This window comes from Hemiscyllium ocellatum, chromosome 23 (genome assembly GCF_020745735.1).
Source record: "Hemiscyllium ocellatum isolate sHemOce1 chromosome 23, sHemOce1.pat.X.cur, whole genome shotgun sequence".
NCBI lineage: Eukaryota > Metazoa > Chordata > Chondrichthyes > Orectolobiformes > Hemiscylliidae > Hemiscyllium > Hemiscyllium ocellatum.
The window spans coordinates 35890496-35910062 of record NC_083423.1 but is presented as its reverse complement, the minus strand read 5'-3'; positions in this window follow the sequence as shown (position 1 = coordinate 35910062).

Sequence of the window (19567 nt, the reverse complement as noted above, 5' to 3'; positions counted from 1 at the left end):
ATTGCTCATTCATTAATTATGATGGCAGAATGCCATTTATAAAAATTTAAGAAAGATGTATTCAATACATATGACAATATTAACCGGAAAGCAGTGCAAATATTATGTGTGGTATGCACAATAGTTACAGTCTGGAAAGAATTAGTACTGTTTGTAGAAGATTCTTAAAACACTTTACAGCTTTGAGTCTGGTAAACCAACTGCTAAATCAGTGCACTACATCAAATAAAAATATTAGCGGTGTGTTTATTGTGCAAGATGTAGAATTATACATGGAACAGCACCTTGTAGCTGGTAAGGTGACCCTGAGCTGAAAAAGCAGAGATGATTGCTGAGAAAAACACTCAATTAGTTCCTAGCCTAATGATTTTTAAACTCCCAACCACTTTCTGTTCTGTTATGCTCTACATATATCCCAGGTAAGTCAGATTCACATTCACATTTGCTTTTAAAATGAGGGCCTGTGATATATGAGGAGAGTTTGAAAATTTATTGTAAACAGATTGTTCCAGACAGTGTTTTTAACCAGTCACCTAAAAGTGTGGACAAAATACTCCTAAAAATCCAAAATGGTAAAACCTTATTTAAAAGGTGCACTTTGCAAAGATGCTGGATATTTGTCTCATTCTGGATCACCACGGCCAATGCTGAAAGAAGAAACACCAGCAAAGTCTTAATGAAATTTTCTACCCCAATGTTCTTTTCCCTTGATTGATTTAATTCTGCATAATCCTTTCCATCTGGTTGAACAGGAACAGAAAGGAAGATTTGAATTTACAGAATATGTTTCACAAATTCAAGACCTCTCAAAACATTTTACAGCCAATCAAGTACTTTTTTCATGGTCACAGGGAAAAAAAATAGCAGTCATTTTGTACACAACAAGTTTAGAGGACCAACAATATGATAATAATTTTTTCATTAAAGTGATGTTGGGTTCATGATTAATAATGTGCCAGGGACAATTCCACTTCCCTTCTTCAAAACAATATGGTAGGGTCTTTTAAACCACCTGGAGGGGCTGATTAGAGCTTGGTTTAATATTTCATCATTGTAATACAGTGCAGATCTCCCTCAGAGCAGCACCAATCCAGATTACTTTACTCCAGCACTGGAATAGGACTGGAATCCACAACCTTCAGGCTCAGAGGTACTAACTGAACCACAGGTGATGCTCTGCAGATAGCCAACTACATTGGTAATTTCCACAGCATAATTGGCAAAGTTAGTTGTCAACATCTTCTGTTCACCGTTTCTTCCCACATCTCTTATCCTATTATCCTGAGTGAAATCTTGCCCAATTTCAAAATAATCACTTGTCAGGATTACTGCTGGGTTCCAGCCCTACATTAATTGGCAAGGTGTCTACCAGCATGGTCTTATGAGAGACAGCCTTTTAATTGGATACTTTTATCATCCAGTAAAAGATGGTGATGGGGAATGGGTTCCTGAGGATGCAGGCCCCCTTAGAGGGACAGCCGCTTTGAAAAGATGACTACTCCAATAGCCCCATTGCTTATGAAGGGAAACCATGGTGATGGCTGTCTTGAAAAGGCCTCATGTTCTCAAATATGTTCAAGTGAACTGTGGTCACAGCTGCCAGGTCATTACTATGGAAAGGAAAAGCCTTCACAGAATGACTTGCAGCCATAGTGGTAGATGCTCAGACCTCGTTGCGGGTGAAATTGTTAAAGACCTCATGGGATTCCCCAACCTACTCCTTTCAGGCTCCTGTTGGGCTTTGCTGTCATTTGGGACTGCAGATATTGAGAGAATCCCAGGAGTATCTCCATATTGACCACCAGTAGTCCCTTATGTAATTAACTTGACAGACCTGCTTAGACAGACTGCCATTGTTGCTTCCAGCAAGATCAGTGTGCATTGGTCCACAAACCTCTACTTGCTCAAAAATTTGACAATGGGGAAAAAAAAACATTCACAATCCATTGCTCATCCAGGAAAACTGTCCCTAAATTAGGTTCCCATTTCACAGGAGCTGCGAGCAATTCAATTCCAATCTTGGAATTTTGCTTCTAACATGGATAGTTTGTAACCTGATTTATTCAGCCATCCCTAAATATCTCAAAATAATGCAAGTGTCTAGCCACATAATTCTTTTGTAGGAAATATAGCCCACATACTTCATATTGTTATTAAATAATGAATTATATTGGCTTAAAGCAAGGGTAATACTGGGATGTTAAAGTTAACGTGTTGACAGCTTACAATTTCAGAGCAAGCTCTGTCAACAAATGAGAGTGAGGAAATGATTCTTAATTAGAATTTTGTGGAGATATATTTCTGTGGCAGAAGCACATGGAGGATTGCTTGTTAGTATAAGATGTATCTGTAAAGAAATGAACCTTCATCATAAACTCAGCCTGTAAGAACACTAAAGAGAGAAGATAGGCTCTTATGCTAGGATGACATGCTTCATTGGCAATGCTTTTCTATATTTCTGCTGCTTAGCAACACCATACTTAAAGCTATATTTAAAAAGATTCAAATCTGAAGTAGAACATCATTCATGATGGCAAAAGATACTTCCTCCAGGGATCATGTCTATCAGCAAGGCAAAAAAAAAGGCACTATGTTTAAGCAAAAAAAAATGTTTAAGGTTTGTATGCAGACTTTGTGAAAATTAAGAGACAGGCGGAAGGGGAAAACAACACTTGTTTAGAATTAATGGGCCTTATATTGATGCCATATTAGAATTCCTTTTGAATGGTCTGGCATCAGCATCAAAAACTGACAGCTCTGTTTGTCTCTATTGGTAACTTTCACCATACCTTCCATATTCAAAATTCTAACTTATCCTCACTTCAAGGGAAATGTCTCCATTCTATGAGCACTCAATTCCATATTTTGTCATTTCTATATTTGTTCACTCATTAACTAATATATATAGCATCAAGGATTTGTGATGGCGATGATCATCCAAGGGTCCAATTCAGCTCCTAAGTGTCTGAAAATTTTGGTTATATCTTATGGCTGTGACACTTGACTAAATCATCATGAATGTAAAATTTTCATCAAATTGGAAGATCTGCACTTTGTAAGTTCTGTCTTTCATTCCAATTTAACTTTAGGGTTTTCACAGTTTGTTTTTTTTTCCTGTTTGTCACTTGTGGTGGATTTGTTTACTGCCTTCTTCACTCAGCCCCACCTCTACCTGTTATATTTACAAGCCCTCAAAAAACACTTGAGAGGAGAGAGGAAATTTTCAGCTCATAGCAGGATTGCTACGTCTGTTATTTTTCATTTATAAGATTGATTTCATAGTTTCTCAGGTGACCTAAGCTGAATAACTCTTCATAACAATCCATTCCAAACAACATCTATATATTAAGACATACTTCCTGACACTTCCCTAAAGATGCCCTTCACAATTCTGAACTTGTGCATCTATTCCATTTAGCTGGTTAGATCTGAAAGTACTGTTCCCTGTTTATTCTCTCCATTTGAATCAGATTGGTCAACTATAGGATGCTTTCTAGGCTATCTCTTCTGAATACTTAAAAGTCTGAGTATATCAAATTCTCATTGTTCAACCTTCTTACATGAAGGATCGACTAAGTTGCTCTTCACTTCAACTCCTCCAGGGGCTGAATAACCTATTTATGTCATTGTGACTACAACTATAAGGCATAGGACAGTTGACCTAACATTTTTACAAGTGGTATCATGCCATTGTACGTCTGAACAATGGTGCTTCGCATTTCTCTCCAATCGGTCAACCAGAACGATATTGTTGTACCATTTATTTTTGGTAAACTACTGGTTCCCATCAAATAGCATATACTTGGCTCTGAGACAAGCAAATATTCCAGAGTCTGTCTGTTGATTCTTCCTATCCTCGATTTCTTTTGAGTAGTATCCAAATACATTGTAATCCTCTTATTTCAACACTCTGCCAGATACATGAGGACCGATGGGAGAAATGAATATTTTAAGTATTAAATGACAATATCATAGTATTAAAGGCACACATGCTATATTCATTGATCATTTTATGTGTAAACTGTGTTCCTGAATACAAAAAAACTTTATTCATTAATTTAATCAAGCATGTTTGGAAGTAGAAATATATTTTTAATGATAAATTGGGGAACAAAATGTTGCTGTATTTCTACCTGGTATTTCTACCTGTTCAAAAATACAGTTCAGCATTTGTTCTTTCCCATACATTATTTGTCAGGGTTTATATTAAGATCTATTAAATGTGACGTAGAACTGAAGACTGGTAAAATGCAAAAAGACTCCTGAAATAAATAGATATTTCCAGTCTTGTTTGAAAATGGTTCATATTTCCCCATTGATTATTCTTATTTGCATTCAACAGGACAAGAAAGGTTGTTCACATCCTCGGCATCACATATTTTCCCTTTGCTCTTTGTCCCAGTGGATAAATATGATGAATGGCTGCTGTCCATTCCCAGCTCTATGGTAGGTGGCAGCATCCACCTAGCTGAAACGATGTGATTTACAAATGACTGGAAACATTTTCTGATGAAAGTGTAAAATTCTTTGGATCCTAGGCACCAAAAGTATGTACTGAGACATGATTTATATGAGAACAGGATTTTGTATTTGAGTGTCACAGATCTGCGAAGGAAAAAGAAAACAAAATATAAATTTAAAAACTTTATTGATCTTTGGAGGACTGAAGTCTTATGTTATGTGTTGTCTAGTTTACAGCAGAAAGTGAAATTTTCTATTTGCTTCTCAGTGGAGCATAAATCAAAACATGCCTATGGGCTTTGTGTGTGTTCCTTACATGCTGTAACACTAAGCAGGATGGTTCTGCAGTGTATATTTCATAATGAAGATTATCCAGTGTTACCAGTAGCAGTAAATAATATTAAGATTTTATTTAATATTGACATGGGAGGAGCTAAGTCCTGTGAATATGAAGATGTACTAGATGACGTGTATACAGATTTTCTCCTTCTCTGCATTATTTTAAACAATATATTATAGATTATGCATTTGGCATCAGAAATTAATTGAATAAACCATGTCGTGATGCTTGACAATAACAATTGTGCTAAGTTTTGCTTGCAACTTAGCTGGAACCAATACTTTTATTTTGTCATAACTCCTTTCACATGTCCTTCCAACTCTGATTAATCTCACTCCAATCAGGTAGCAATATGTCTGTATCGTTATTTAAGGCTCACAGTGCAGAATACGTGGAGGCGGATTCACCCCCCCCCCCCCCCCCGCCCCAAGAGCAGAACGAGGCAGTTGGTCAAAGGAGTGCACTGGTTAAAAGGCAGACTCTGTTTTGATCGTGTACATCAGGTTGGTGAGATACAGCCAGGAATTGAACACACAAAGTCATCTTGCCAGTTCTGAGCCAGCGCAATATCCAGTGGCCAACCTCTATACCGCAGACCCCCCCTGAGGTGGAAGAGTATGGTATGCAGTTGAAGGTTCTGCTCAGCAAAAGGAGACGTTCCCACTACTCCTGGCCCCACAAAGGTTAGCAGGAACTGATTTTAATGATTCCTTAGGATGCTCAACTACCCATTGCCGATCTGAGAATGGACAGCACATGATCCGATTAACTCTCAGTTCCAAAACATCAAATGATGTCATAGGATCTTATCCGAGTACTTGATGGTAAAGGAAATATTGTCACATTAATGATGGAAATGAGGCATTGCATACTCATGTCCTGGTTACACAGCCTATAGCTGGTCAAGACACCTGACAATTAATTTTCAGAGATTCACAAAATGTCAGTAAGATAGTGAATCTTAAGATGATCACACAGTTGTTTCCGAAATATTTAAACATGGTTTGTGGTTTTTAAAACCAGGACACTGGCTAACAAATTTGGTACAATAGCAAAATACTGCAGAGGCTGGAAATCTGAGACCAATTGATAATTTTTTCCTCAAAGTAGACTGAGTTTGCTGAGCGTAGTATGGAGGATAGCAGATAGATTTAGTTTAGTTGGCTGGACAGTTGGCTTGCATTGCAGAGTGATGCCAAAAGCATGGGTTCAATTCCCATATTGACTGAGGTTATGAAGAAGGATTCTCCTTCTCAAACTCTCCCCTTGCCTGAGGTCTAGTGGCTCTCAGGTTAAACCACCACCAGCCGTCTATCTCTACTGAGAGAACAGACCTGTGATCTGATATGACTACAGAGACTTTGGAGACAATATCCCACTTCAATTCCTCCAGAGGCTGAATGGTGGACTTAAATCATTGTGGCTACAACTGTATGCTATGGAAAGGGAAGGCCTTTACAGAATGGCTTGCAGTTGCAGTGGTGGATGTTTGGAAACCCCTCTCTGGTGTGGATGAAATTGTTGAAGACCTCATAGGATTCTCCATGCTCCTGCTGGGCTTTGCTCTCAGTTGGGAGTCCAGATGTTGGGAGTCCAGATGTTGGGAGAATCCCTGCAGTGTCTCCATATTGACCACCAATGGTCCCTTACATAATTAAATTGACAGACCTACTGCTTCCAGACAGGCTGCCCTTACTGCCTTCAGCAAAATCATATGCATTGGTCCACAAACCCGGATGGCTGACCTAACATTTCTGCCAGTGGCATCATCATGTCATTGTACTCTTAACACTGCTACTTCACATCTCCCTTCAACCAGTCATCCACAACATTATTGTTGTATTAATTTTTTGGTAAGCTACCGCATCCCTTTAACCATCATTGCCTTCACATCTGCTCACATGGATGCATGAAACAGCTGAAATTTGGAAGAGTGGTTCCATAACAACTTGGGTGTTTTTATCACTTGACATTATTACAGGATAAACGCAAAGTTAGTGGAATTAATAAAAAGTATATGAAGTTTATTATCAAAAGAAACTTCTGCACGACAGGACAGCTTCTACCCAACTGAATTGTTCAAATTAAAATTGAGCTCCTGCAGTCATGTATAGCTGTACTTTTAACAGCACTTTCTAAAATGCCTGAACTTCATGAATCCAAATATTATAATGTTCAACATTCACACCGAGCAAAGTAGCAGGTTTTCTTATTAATACATTTGCTGTATTTCATAAGTTAACCCCCTGCACTCATTTTCAAAGCACTTATCTGCAAGACATGCAAACTACTATTTGGAAGAAGAAAGATAACATTTTCTATGTAACCACAGCTGTCTCATTTGTTCCCAATCACTTTCTTTAGCACGTTTGCTCTCACAAAATGTGGTAGTGGAGAAGAGAGCTGTTTTTAGAGCTCCAACAAAGCCCTCTTTTTCATTTGTCTTTTTGATTTTATTTCCTCTGAAGTTGGTGGCAGGGTTCTGTTGAAAATACTGTCAGTCGAGAGCTGGTATTCACTAAGAGCATAGCCAGAATTTTGTAAATACATTTTTCTCCAAAATGGCTTCTTTCTTGATAACAGGTAGAAGTTGTTATTTACATAAAACAAAGCATTCAATTCTGAATCATTCAGAAATTTCCTGTTGGATCTGTGGCTGAAACTCAATTTCTCTCTGAAAGGTTAAGTAATATGAGTGTCCTGCTTGTAAGCTGTAGCTGTCTAGTTTGAGAATGTTTAAAAATACTTATGGCCGGCATTGCAAGAGTCAGAAATATTCTTTTTGCTTCACAGCACAAATTGAACAGTTTTAATTAAGAGGAAGGATGACCTCCAAAAATAAGTGATTTTGGGATGGGTGAGGATGTTAAATTCTTAAGAGTCTAAAACATGGACAAAACAAATCTGGAAGCTTCCTGCTTTCAGTTATAACAGAGACAGATGGACAAGAGCCTAACTGGATGTTTAAATATTTTAATTACGTTGCATACCAGGTATTTCGTCGCTCTTCCAGGATTTACTTTTGCCAGGTAGCTTTCCTGGTCTTTGGAAAACCCTGCAACCTAAAGGGAGGTGAGGACTGCTGTATGAGATGGGTTAATCACTAATCCAGCACTGTTCGTAAGTTGGGAGAGGCAGCAGTGTTCCAATGTCCTCCCCCCCCTCCCCATTCTTCCCAAACTCTCACCCCCAATCTATCCTGCCGCTTCTGGTGCTGTCTCCCCAAGGTAGAGTCACCTACAATTGGCTGGTAAGTTCCCCATGCTAATCATTGGCATGTCTCGTTATCACTGACATCCTCCATAATCACTGATGCCTTCCCCATAAGTGGAGTCTCACCCATGATCATTGAATGCCAATCTCTGCCCTCATCAGTCTCATGTGTGTGGATTGATTGTGGACAATCCAACAAATCATACCCTATGCACTCTATCCTCTCTCAATCTCCACCTCAGAAGTAGGAAACTCAGTATGTGACCTCTCCTGAAAGGGAGGCAAACCTATTGGCTGCCTTTGAGTCATGAATACTTACAAATCAGAAGAAGGCCATTTAGTCTATCATTATCCATTGAAAGAGAAGTCAAGATTAATCCCTTTGCCCATAATATTCGATGTTCCTCCTCATTGTGTACCTGTCTGACTCATTTTTTATATTATTTAAGGTATTGGCTTCTGTCAGCTTTGCAGGTGGAATGTTTCAGATTTTGACAGAACTGAATGCTTTGTTGCTTCGGAGTGAAAATAATTTCTTGTTATGTCCCCTTCCTAACTTTTGCTAATGATTTTGAATTGATGACCTTTAGTTATTGGTGCACTTGCCAGAGGAAATGGGTTTTCTGTGCCGACTTTATCAGTGCCTCTCATCATCTTCAAAGCTCAATTGGGTCACTTCTTTAACCTTCTCTGTTTCAAGGAGATCAGTCCTAGTTATTTCTACTGTCTCCTAACTGAATTATCTCATCCCTGGTGATATTCTAGTTAACCTTCTCTGTATCCTTCCTAAGACTTATCTGGTTGAGGCTCTTGTTAGAAAAACCATACATGCTGTGAATACTCTAAGGTCCTCACTCAAACTCGTTCCCCAACTTAAAAATCCCATTTCAGAAAATCAGGGCTTTAGGGCAGATTCTGTCTTTGCAATAAGCAAAATGGATACTAAATAATTGACATCAAGCTTCCTCTGGAATCAGAAGGACTTCTAATTTGCTACTTTTCGATTGGGAGTGCCGCATGTGGTAGTCTTAATACATAATGGATGCAGAATTTCATGAATGAACATCATTGAATTTTGAGAGATATATGTACAGTTCAAAAGGTTAATATTAAATTATTTTTAACAGCTATTGATGGAAGTCATAACAGCTAAGATAATATTAAACATTAACTGTAAGATTGACCTGATGGGTATAAATGAATCCATGGAGACAGTGAGGTCTGCAGATGAACATAAATGAATCCATGCGCTATGCAAGATTTGGATAATTTTGAAACAAAATTTCTTCCATGTTATTCTTCATGTAAGACATCACATTTCAAAGTGCCACAACTACTTACAGATGCAAAATGAATTTGAGAAAAATATCTTTGAGAATGATAAAGAATGTCAGTCATTTTTCCATGGCTGCTATGACATTATTAACCTAGCTTCCTCAAGGGCTCAAACTGGCATTTGCAAACAACTGCACATCTACAGGCAATTTCCTCAACAACTTCTTTCAACTTCAAACTGACATCAAGACTGGTCAGTTTAATTCAATTTGTACAAAGGAGGCGGCTTTAAAGGGAAAAAACAATTTAGCACAGCTTTGTTTTCACAACTAAACTCAACAAGATGTCTTGGGGTAAACCAAGAATGCATGTGAGGGCTGCCAAGGAAGATCACTCAATTTAATTTTGGAGAATTTTCAGTTGAAGTGTTAAAGTTCAAATCCAGTGTTGACATTTTAAGAATTAATCTAAACCAACAGAACTGCCAGTTCAGTGACCAATGTCTTCTACTTTCCATACAATTCTGTTATACTTATTACTAATAAAACACTAACTTGTAATGAATATGGGGATGGATTATAACCCTCACTGACATGAAAGCATCTTATTGGCCCCACAAGGTCATTAACATTTTTTTAACGGTGTTTGGATGGTTTGGTAAACGACATTATTCAATGCAGAACTGAAAAGAAAATTAGGATTGGTCGAGACCAGTGTTAGTCAGTGATACAGATTCCCAATGGAAAATATTGAAGATTTGTAACCCAAATTGTATTGGTAAATTGACAACTCTTGAGAGGCAGAGAGAGCGAATAATGTTTTCAATCAAATGATCTATCACTACATCAGAAAAAATCTTACTCTTTGTAAGAACTTTTCATCTGTCAGAATCACTTTATTTCAACTGATAATAAATGTAAAGTATATATTTTGTTGTTACAAATACCTTTTCATAGATGGATTTGGCTATAATATCTACAGGGTACCATGCTTTTTTTTGAGGCAGGGAAATGAAGATGAAATTATTTACCATGTGTTTTAATCATGTTTAAACATGACCCCAGACGAGAATTGATTTACCCAGTTGACATCCATCATTACCAAAGCTCCTGTTGCAGGGAGCTTTGAGTTATTTTTACTGTGCATTTCAGAAGATGAACCTTACAGGAAGGATGCAACAAAATCAATTAATTATATGTTCTTGTGGCTAAAAGAGAAATCATTTACTGTAATGAATTTCCTGAGATCCACTTTCAATCTAAATTTGGTTAAAATCTTGTTGGATCTTTTATCTTATGAAAAATTGAGACTCTCTTAAGTCAACAACGTTAGTTTTGACTGATTTGGATCCCACAACTGAAGTATTGGGAGGAAAATGGTGTAACTATTGAGAATGTGAGGTGACCTATACTTTTTAACTAAATTATTAATGGTTCAATTTTGATTGAATTTTGTTATATCAAGGCATTTCACTTAATAACCGAGGATTTGAAAATTTTATTTTGAACAGCAAGAATTTCTCACCAGATTTTCTTTTTTGTAAGTGACATCTGCATGTTATTCTGAATTGAATATTCTTACCTCAATATCCTGGATTGTTTTAGTCATGTTTATTGAGAAAGTTGTACAGTATGTAAACTTAAAGGAGTGAGAATATATTGGCTCATGCTGAAGCTAAATGTTTATGGTATTTCATTATGTCAGAATATACTTTTTCTACAATAAGATTTGCTCAAAGTTGCCAGTGAGCATTATGGAATAAGTACTGCCTGTATTTCACAAAAGTATCGGGAAGTCAAAAATATTCTTCCAGCAAAGGATTCTCATAATTATGTATCTTTTTCATAATGGTCTGAAATGGATTGTCGTGTCATGCATATTAGCTGTCTCTTCCGTTTCTACATGATGGAAAGTCTAGTTCACCTTCAGGGAAATGGAAGTGTTTGAGCTGATAAAGTGATAAAATTTCAGATATCATCCCATCAACTAAAAAAGAAAATCCAGATCTACTTTAACAAGGGCTTTCAATATCAATTATCCATTTAAAGGGCAGATTTTCCCTTGCATTTTGAAAAATAAACTGTAGATTGCAGAGATTTGTTGTTTGTCAGCATACTATATAAACAGCTAATATCAAAATCAGTCAGCTAACAGTGTGTAAGGTCACCACAGAAGGTCAGGTTCATACTCGATTACTAGATCCCACAAGGGAAGGGAACAGAAGTTTGTCGACTGTAACAACAAGTCAGGATGCCTGTTTTCTATCATTATTCCTTCCACTTCAGCTGTTGGGGCCCAGTAATCCACCTGATGCTGTAACTTTTGTAAGTAAGTTAGATAACTTGTTGAAAACTCACTGAGGGCAAATTTCAGAGTTTAGGAGGGTGCATGTGTTGCACAGTGGGTCGGAGGGAAACCAAATGCAACACAATGGACAGTCAGTTGCAGTAGCACAATCAGCTGAGATAGATGTCTAAGTGGAGAACATGACTGAGAGGGACAAATCCATTGGCACACAGGCACTATTGGATGTGTACAGGTTGTGAGAGAGTTGCCAGTATGTGCTCAGCTAATGCAGGGAGTAATCACCTTGCTGGCATTGCAGGGGCAGAAGAAAGAGCAAGGCTCCAAGACCAAAGGAATCCAGCTGACTGCAAAAAAGCCAGTAGCTGGCAATGGGTGTGCAATGCTAAGATTTTGGGTCTGAGGCAGCACAAAGTAAGGCCTTTGTAGCAGGGACATAAGTCTGTTTTCGGCCAGACCAATCCCCCTCAAAACATGTCAAGGAGATAGCCTAGACCCCAACATTTTCTTACTTGAAAGGGAAGTACCAGATGTTGCATTCTGGATGCAATTCAATTGCTCACACTTTCAGGCTTGAACCAGCACATGCTTTGTTCACACACTATAGTAAAAATACAGACAAAATAAAAAGAAAAGCATTGGCTTAAATGTGACTCTATCAAAATACTCAACAAAATTTTTAAAAAGTATTCATTAACGGCTCAGTGGTTAGCACTGCCATCTCACAGTGCCAGGACCTGGGTTCAATTCCACCCTCGGGCGTCCGTATGGAGTTTGTACATTCTCCCCGTGTCTGTGTGGGTTTCCTCCCACTAAACAAACATGAGTAGGTTAGGTGGATTGGCCATGCTAAATTACCCACAGTTTTTGGGATGTGTAGGTTGGGTGCATTAGTCTGGGGTAAATATAAGGTAATGTGTCTGGATGGGTTACTCTGCTTAGGGCTGGTGTGAAGCTATTGGGCAGAAGGGCCTGTTTCCTCACTGTAGGGATTCTATGATTCTATAACTGTTCCAATATAGTAACATCCCATAAACAAAAACACCAGTTAAATAGATTTCTCACATGCAATTCTAGCAGCAGGAACAGAACGCGAGCTTTTAACTGAAACAGAGCAAGGACTAAGAGTTTCCACATCTTGCTTCAAGACCCCAGCAACTGCTACTGAAAGCTAAAACTAGAACATTGGTTCTGTGGGAGCTTGACCCCACTTCCCAGGCAGCTGTCATGACTCTTTCATCCTTTACCTGTCTCAATAATGTTAACTCTTCATCCTGCCCTGTGATTATGTGGATGGATTCTTGTGATTGTTACCTTTGTATAACCCTGACTCAGGGTCACAGAACTAAAACTAAAACAATTTTCTTGCAAAGACCACCGTTGAGTAGGCCATTGGCCTGCTGGGGCTTTAGTCTCAGTGTCTAGACCACTCTGATGATGCTTCTGCAATGCATCCTGACATTTTGGCAGTTTATTGTCCTCTCCATAGCATGACCCTGCAGAAATATGTGGATCTTGAAGAGGGTGAGGCTTTGGAAGGCAGCAGCACAGTGGAGAAAGAGGAGGAGCAGGATATAGAAGAGGATAAGAAAGATGCAAAATGCCAGATGTGTTCCAACTGTAAATGATAATGGCCAAGGCAGCATAAGCCTCAAGAATCTCTTTCAGGTACTGTCTCTGGCAAGGATCATTTGATCTAGGAGCATTTTAGTTGAACTCTTAGAAATCTGGAGGACCACATAGTCTGGAATTTGCTTTCATGTGCACGTCAGAGCATTTTCTTTGAAAACAAATTCTGGAATAGATCCATTCTTACAGCCAATGGGTGAAAAATGTTTGTCCAGTTGTTTCACTGTCCCTCTTTAAGCATTGTTGCTTCTCTTCACCACTTCCCCTCTTTTACATTTCACCTAAAAGAATGAAAGCTCATTCCTCTGACATCATGTGCCATCATTTACATTGTGTGAAGTAACAGAAGTACACAACTACCATAAAAAAACCCAGTGAACCACTAAATACCCTGCCTGATGCAATAACGTCTACTCTTAGCTAATTCTAGGTTGTAATCTGCTTACGACCTCTGAGGAGATGAGAATTGTTTTATTTCCTTCATTTCTATTAGTAGTTGAGATTCCCAGGGCAGTCTGCCATCATGGCGATGCAGTGTGGTCATGTTGAGATCCTGCTGTATTTGTGTCAATGTAAGAGCAACCTTTGCTGCATAGGTGGCCCATCAGAGGTCAACAGTGTTTATACCCTCATCATCATCCTCACTGGCTATCTCTGGGTGGTTTTTTCTTGTTAATGTGATGCAATTTAGCACTTATCATTTATCCTTAACTACACTTGAGGAAGTTGTGGGAGTTGCCTTTTTGAATTGCTACAGTTCTAGGAGTGCTTTAGAGAGTTGCAGGGCTTTGGACCAGCAACACTGATGGAATGATGACACAGTTTCTCAGGTCAGAGGTTGCATGACTTTGAGAGGCCTTTTAAGATGGTGGTTTTCCACTGCTTTCATCAACTGCCATTGCCCTTCTAGATGGTGAAGGTCATGGGTTTGGAAGATGTTGTTTAAGGGATCTCAGTGATTTGCTGCATTCAATTTTGTGGATGACACAGACTGCTGCCATGATGTGTCAGTAGTGAACAGACTGAAAATTGAAGGTGTTAGATTACCTACCATTTAACTGAGTTGTTTTGTCTTCGATGGTGTGGAGCTTCTTGAGTGTTGATGGATAGTACCTACATAGATAAGAAGAAAGTATTCTTTCACTCTTTCTTGTCAATGTTCAGCAGACACTGGGGAGATGGGGGTGTGTGACTTACCTGCCACAAAATCCTTGGTCTCTGACTTCCTTTTGTCATGAGTGTTTATATAGCTAGGTCTGTTCAGTGGTAACAATCAGGAAGTTCATAGTGAAGGATTCAGGGACAGTAATACCTGTTGTCTGTCAAGAAGTACTGATTGGATTTTCCCGTTTAAGAGATGACCATTGCCTGGCACTGATGCAGTGTGAATATTATTTGCCACTTAGCAGCCCAAGTTTGAATATCATCTATTTCTTGCTTCAGTGTCTGAGGAGTCACAAATGGTGCTGAACCTTGAGCAATCTTCAGCAAATATTCCCACTTCTGACCTTTTGATGGGGAAGGGAATTGAGAAAGCAGCTGAGGATGGTTGGGCATTGGACACTACTCAGAGAAGCTCATACAGTGATGTCCTGGGATTTAGAAAATTACCCTCCAAAACACATAGCCATCTTACTTTGTGCCTCCAACCAACCATCACAGATCGTTCCCTGCTCACTCCTCCTCATTTTAGTTTTGCTAGGGCCCTTCAATGGTATACTTAATTAAGTGCTGTCTTGATGTTAAAACTGTTATTCTCACCTCACTTCCAGACTTCAGCTGTTTTAACCAAAGCTGTACTGAGTCAGGAAGTGAGGAGCCTTGTCAGAAGCAGAAATGAGCATCAGTAAGTACGTTGTTTCTGAACAGGTTCTCCTTGATAGCACTTATGATGACTCCTCCATCACTTTGCTAATGATCGATGATGGCCTACAGCGCTGAATGTATGTGCTGTCCTGAATTGCTATATCTGTTTAAAATGTATCCCATTTCGCATGATGATTAGTGCTGCACAACACAATAGAAAGCTTTTTCATTGTGAAGCTTGGACTTGTTTTTCCACAAGGACTTTGCGGCAGTCACTCCACCAATACCATCATGGACAGGTAGGTTACTGAGAATGAAATCAAATAGGTTTTTTTCTCCATTGTTAGTTTGCTCAACACCTGCTGGAGTTCTAGACTAATTGAGGGGATTGTGGGCGTAGACCCACCCTCGATTTCTTTACTTCCAACTGCCACCAGTATAGTGACTGCCTCAACTTGTTCACACCCTCACCCACTCCAACATCTCACACTTTCAATGCACAGCCCTCTACTCCCTCCATTCCAACCCAAACCTCACCATCTAACTAGTGGAGAAGGTGAGGCACAGTTGTAGTTTGGCGCACTGCAGATGCCAACTCAAAGACACCTCCTCTCACTGACCCCTTGACCATGACCTCAACCCCCATCACCAAATCATCATCTCCCAGATCTCCCACTCAAGGCTTCCAACCTCACAGTTTGGGAATCCTGCACTGCCAAGTTCTACCTCCTACCCATGATCCACAAGCCTGACCACCTTGGCCAACCCATCATCTTCAGCCTGCTCTCACCCTACCAAACTCATCTCCACATACCTCGATATTGTCCTATTCCCCCCTTATCCAGGAACTCCCCACATACATTCAGGACAATACCTATGCCCTCCACCACCTCGAAGACTTTTGTTTCCCTGGCCCCCAATGCCTCATCTTCACCATGGACATCCAGTCCCTCTACACTTCCATCCACCATGAACAGCACCTCCAATCCCTCCGTTTCTTCCTCTCCCTACATTTCTATCAGTATCCTTCCACATTCGTTTGGCTGAACTGGTGCTCACCCTCAATAATTTCTACTCTGAATCCTCCCACGTCCTACAGACATGGGCACCTGCATGGGCCCCAGTTTTCCCAGTCTCTTTGTTGGTTACGTGGAACAGTCCATCTTCCATAGTCACACCGGCACCACTCCCCACCTCTTCCTCCACTACATTGATGACTGTATCAGCGCTACCTTGTGCTCCCACGAGGAGGTTGAACAGTTCATCAACTTCACCTACACATTCCACCCTGATCTTAGGTTCACCTGGACCATCTCAGACACCTCCCTCCCCTTCCTGGACCGCTGTATCTCCATCAACAGTGACCGACTCAGCACTTACATCTTCTACAAACACACTGACTCCCACAGCTACCTGACCTACACCTCCTCCCACCCTGCTTCCTGTAAAAGTGCATCTCTTATTCCCAATTCCTCCACATCTGCTCCCAGGGGGATCAGTTCCACACCAGATGGCCCCTTTCTTTAAAGACCACAATTTCCCATCCCATGTGGTTGATGGTGCCCTCCAACGCATCTCATTCACAACCCACAGCTCTGACCTCGAAATCTCACCCCTCCAACTGCATTTAGGACAGAATGCCCTTGGTCCTCACCTTCCATCCCACCAACCTCCGTATACATTACATTGTCCTCCACCATTTCCGCCACCTACAAATGGACCCCACCACCAGAGATATATTTTCCTCCTCACCCTTAACCACTTTCCATGAAGACCATTCCCTCCCCAACTCCCTTGTCAGATCCACACCATTCCCCGCTCCCCTCCCCACCCCCGCCCTACCAAGCAGTGTCATTTACTGTATCCGTTGCTCCTGATGCAGTTTCCTCTACATTGGGAAGACAGGATGCCCACTCACAGAGCACTTCAGAAAACATCTCCTCAACACCCGCATGAACCAATCCCACCTCCCCATGGACCAACACTTCAACTGCCCCTCCCAGGATATGCAAGTCCTGGACCTCCTCCATTGCCACTCCCTAACCACCCACCGCCTGGAGGCAGAATGTCTCACCTTCCACATTGAGACCCTCCAATCCCACAGCATTAATGTGGATTTCACCAGTTTCCTCATTTTCCCTCCACCCACCTTATCCCAATTCCAACCTTCCAACTTAGCACCGCCCTCATGACTTGTCCAACTTGTCCAGGTTCCTTCTCACCTTTTTGCTCTACCCTCCTCTCTGATCTATCGCCATTTCTCCCACCTCCATCTACCTATCACAGTCTCAGTTACCTTCCCCCCAACCCCACCCCCTCCCATTTATCTCTCCACCTTGAGGCTCCCAGCCTCATTCCTGATGAAGTGCTTTTCCCAAAACGTCAATTCTCCTGCTCCTCGGATGCTGACTAACCTGCTGTGCTTTTCCAGTACCACACTCTCGACTCTAATCTCCAGCATCTGCAGTCCTCACTTTTGCCTAACTGATGGGATTACCAGCTCTGATATGAGTGCAACTCTCAGCATCTTTGTGTCATCTGTTCTGCTGTTCAGTCAATGTTGCAAAATATGGCAGCATTCTGTGTGAATCACTGCTTTGCTCCTGTATCCACTTGGAGTGCTGCTGCATGTAGGTCTCCATGAATTTGGACAGTTTCTCAATGGAGAGTGTGTTTAAAAATGGTGAATCAACATAATGACTATCACTGAGAATTCCTGACATAAGGAAACATGCAACATGACCCCTTTCTCATTTATTGTGCTTCCTGTCTCCCTGCAATTGGTCAGCTGAGCATGGCAGTGCTCTCCTTCATCTCTGAGGGACCCTACACTTTGCCTCTTGCCTCTTGTCCTGCTCACCCATGATGTTTTTATAATCTACTGCCCTCCTGCCCAAAAACATGCAAGGATCCACCAATGTGAATGTGCCTGCACAGGTGCAGATGCACTTGTAAGATGTGGTTGTTCCTTGAGGCACTTGTCCCTGTGTTCTGATGGGATTGTATCTCTCCATGTCCAAGTCAGAAGAAAACCACATGGCAACTAACCTCAGCTCAGACTTCACGTGCAGTAGATTCTTTGCTGTTTCGTCAGACAGGGAGAGGCACTGATCTCCAGCTTGTGATATTTTTACATCCTCTCCACTAGGTATGGCCATTTTGCCTTTTTGCCTTCCTGAATTTGCTCCTGATAGCTCCCATCCACCCACCCCATCAATGTCCATAGCTCCCTCCTCTTTGGTTGTTCTTGTGTGTTTGCACAGTGCCTTAACAATGCACTTCCTTGAGCAGTACGAATCCTTTTCTGCTACACAGTGAAAATAGTGAAAGGTATACTGTTGTTGACCTTTCTGATCAATGCCTGCAGTTCATTAATGTAAGATGGTGTATACAGCAGTGCTTGTAGATCCTTAAATAGATGAAGACTCTGAGCCTTGGTGCTGGGCCAATAGATATCCCGAGTACCCATTCCTGTAAGTTACCAGGGAGAGAAGGACCCCTGGATATAATAATCTATGGATAGATGCAAAACAATGCCACCTTTTCAGATTATTTTCATAGCATGATTAGCATTAACTCAAACAGACTTTGATATTAGTCAACACTGATTCCTGATGAAGGGCTTATGCCCGAAACGTCGACTCTCCTGTCTCTCGGATGCTACCTGATTTGTTGTGCTTTTCCAGCACCACACTCTTCGACTCTGATCTCCAACATCTGCAGTCCTCACTTTCTCCTCCTCCACAATGTATTGTTGGTTTTGTCTTTCAAAAGGGCAAAGTATGCTGAAACATTTTCAAAGAGCTGGATAGGTAATTGAGACTAAGAGTAGAAGACTGAGATAGTCCTGCACAGTTGAAAGTGATGTTTCTGGGATGAAATGTCAATTAATTATTATCAGGTTAAAAAAGAATGAGGCTCTTTGCAGTAGTTCATTCAGCAGTCCATCCCACCTTCTCACAGGCAATGGGTGATAAACAATAAATGCTGATCTTACCTATTATGCCAATATTCTTGAAATTATTTTTTAAAAATGTCCAATTAACCTTGAAAAATTCCAAAATCTTATGCAAATATTTTCTAATGTTTCTTGGTCAACCAATATTATTAAAATAAATTATCTAGTTACTAATTTTGCTGCTTCTTATGAGTTTTTTTTTCAAATTGGTTTCCTTTCATCATCATTTTAGGTATAAATGCAAACTTCTTATGTAAGGTGCTGAAGAGACAGAATGCTCAAACGACAGGTCAGGAAGCCTATTCGGACAGAGAAACATCTGAAATGTCAACGTTATCTTTGCAGATGTTACCTGATTTGCTCTACTTTCCCAGTATTTTTCTGTGTATCAGATTTCAGTGATCTCCAATATTATTTTTGTGCTTGCAACTTTACTTAACTCGTCCGATATTTCTATTACAAGAAAGTGGGGATTGCAAATGCTGGAGATCAAAGTTAAAAGGTGTGCTGCTGGAAAAGCGCAGCAGGTCAGGCAGCATCCGAGGAGCAGGAAAGTCGACGTCTAGGGCATCAGCCCTTCC